Below are 3,159 nucleotides of genomic sequence, written 5' to 3'. Positions count from 1 at the left end.
AATAATTTTTAACGTGACATGTATTCGATTTCATTTTTTTGTTACTAGAGTAATCACAATTTCTGATATAATTTCCTACTTATTTGATGTAAAATATTATTTTATTGTATATTTTCACTCTCAAATCTAGAACATTTCTTAATAACTTTTCCTTCAAAAGTTTTTACACTGTCTAATGAAACATTTTTCCTTCTGAGATATATATGTATCAACTTTTTACTAAAATTTATGATTCCCTTGTTCATATGGATTGGCATTTTAGAAGTCCATTCTGCTGAGATAAATTTCTGTACCCTGAGTCCCTGTGCCACCAGTTTTTTGCAGTAAATGATGACCACTAAATTTAGCCTTTGTGAAACAATCCCACGAGAAAAGAAGGAAAAATGCAGAATAATATAATAATGAACATCTTTGTATTTTTTTCAATGTATTGAATATACCACAGCCATCTGTAGGTCACAGGCCCTGCACGAGAAAAACACTCCAAGGTCCAAGAATGTGTGAGAAAGTAAAGCCATTCAACATCCAACGTCAGAAGAGTCATTTGTTTCATCCATATAGCCATTGCAAATTCTTGAGCAGTTGGGGAAAATCTAAGAGGAAAAGAAATTCTTTTGTCAATTGAAACTGCTAAAATGTGAGAAGTGTCTCTAAGCACTGGATGGAAAGATGTCCACTCATAAATCTCTCCACTGTGGCAAAATGCAAAGTTGTATATGCAGAAATGAAACTTGGGAGACAGCTGGTCAAGCACTGTAGGAAGGTTTATGGATAACTTTTTATGAATAATGAAAATGCAGTCATATATATCACCATTCACAGTATCAAGAATCAGGAAACAGAAAAAAAGCAAAAAAAGCAAAAAAAAAGTAAAGTGATCAAAAGCCACTTACTATCCTTTTAAATATTTAAGAGAGTTTAAATACAGAAGGAAAAATTCAATATTATTTTCATGGTAAGTGTTTCATGCCATTCACTGTTTCTATGAATCTTATCAACTTCATTTTTCAGAAATTGTTAATGTCTCTCTCTGAACCGACTTCCCATTTCTTCAGTTTATTAACTGCATTTTAGTTTGCAGTAGCTCTATTATTCTAAAAAAGTAAAAAACAAAAAACAAAAACCAAAAAAACTCTCTTCCCTTCCCTTCACACTTTCACAATCAAATTTCTACAAAGAGTACTTGGATTATCACTTTTTTAAAACTCCCATTTTCTCTTCAACCAATTGAAATCTGGTTTTTGTCTCCATCATTTCTTATGTATCAAATTATTTTTAGTTCTTAACTTTTTTGTTTTAGAGTTTCTGATCCATGGCCAGTTGCAAAAGTTTTAGCAGTAGTTCCCTACATTTTAAAATCCGGCTCTGATACTTGCTTTCTGTGTGATCTTAGACAAATTATTTAATTTCTTGGAGGCCCAGTTTAGAGGTGATAATTACAAGCAACTAGGATGGTTATGAAGATTCAATGAGGCAGCATGAGTAAAACCACCATCACAGTCCATGGTACAAAACTGCAATAATTACTGATGGTTTTGTTAATATTATTAATGTAATAAATAGATTACTAATAATTTTTACTATTGAAACATCCTCGCTCTTCAAGTTCTAGGACAGAGACCTTCCTGTTTTATTTCCCACTTCATTGTCTCCTTTGTTGCCTCCTTCTTTTGCTCACGCTTAAAGTATTAGGATTGCCACGGCTCTGACCTTGGGTATTTTCTTTCCCCTCTGTCCATACGCTCCCTGGCCCCATTTATTTCCATATACTTCAACCATCTCCTAAATGCTGATGATTTTCACATTAATATCCCTGCCCTAATTTTTCTTCTGAGGTCTGGATCTACATAGTCAACAGACCAATGGAATCTCCACCTCGGTGTCCATGAGTTCCTTATCAAATCCTCCTAACCATCTGCCCAATAAAAGATTATTCATTGTCCCCAGTCACTATTACAGAGAAAGGCCTCATCATTCCTCTAGTCACTCCAAGTAGAAAGATGGTCTGGAGGAGTAGCAGTCATCCAGGATTCCTCTCTCACCTGCAAGCCCCCAAACCAGTAAATTATCCCAGCCACGCATCACCCCTTTGACATCCCATTCCTCCTCCCAGTCCTGAAGCCTGAGTTCAGCCTTTCATCTACTTTACCCAGACAATTGGGAGTTCCCTCACCTGTCTCCCTGTCTCTGGGCTAATTCCTGTCTGATTCTCCTTCTCTACTGCTGCCAGAGTTATTTCCTAAAACCCAAATCAGATCAGAGAATTTAATTTAAAACCTTTTTATTTTTTATTTATTTTTTTGCTATATAAATGTTTACTCCCTAAAGCACATCTAGCTTACAGACGAAGGTTAAAAACAAGCAAATAAACAAAACCAATATATACAGTTGAAGTATTGTCAGGATTCGCATTTGCAAGTAATAGAACCCAAATTTAAAATGACTTTTAAAAAAATAAAGGAAAAAGAAAAGGAAACTTCTTGGCTCATCAAACTAAAAATTCAAGGACTTCAGGCAAGGCTGGATCTAGAAGTTCAATAATGTCATTGGGACTTTTTCTGCTTGGTGGGTCCCAGTATTTCCACATATCACTTCAGCATGGAGTCTGGCAGAAATAAAAGGGTTTTCTTCCCCCCAATAGTTTCTGTAAAAGTTCAGAAACTTATTCTTTTTTTTTTTTTTTTCATGGAAAGACATTTTATTTTAAATACAGCAGTGTGTACATGTCAATCCCAGACTCCCAATCTACCCCTTTCCCCCCTACCCTTCCCCCAGGTAACCCTGAATTCATTCTCTAAGTCTGTGAGTCTATTTCTATTTTGTAAATAAGTTCTTTTCTATCATTAAAAACCTTTTTTAAGGTTTAGATGTCTTCTCATCTCACAAGATGATACAGCAGCACATAAAGCCATTTCTGGCCAGGGCTTTTTTTTTTTTTTTTTTTTTCGGTACGCGGGCCTCTCACTGTTGTGGCCTCTCCCGTTGTGGAGCACAGGCTCCGGACGCACAGGCTCAGCGGCCATGGCTCACGGGCCCAGCCGCTCCGCGGCATGTGGGATCCTCCCGGACCGGTGCACGAACCCGTGTCCCCTGCATCGGCAGGCGGAGTCTCAACCACTGCGCCACCAGGGAAGCCCTGGCCAGGGCTTTTTTAACATG

This window comes from Kogia breviceps, chromosome 5 (genome assembly GCF_026419965.1).
Source record: "Kogia breviceps isolate mKogBre1 chromosome 5, mKogBre1 haplotype 1, whole genome shotgun sequence".
NCBI classification, from domain to species: Eukaryota; Metazoa; Chordata; class Mammalia; order Artiodactyla; family Physeteridae; genus Kogia; species Kogia breviceps.
Note: the sequence above shows the minus strand (reverse complement) of the source record.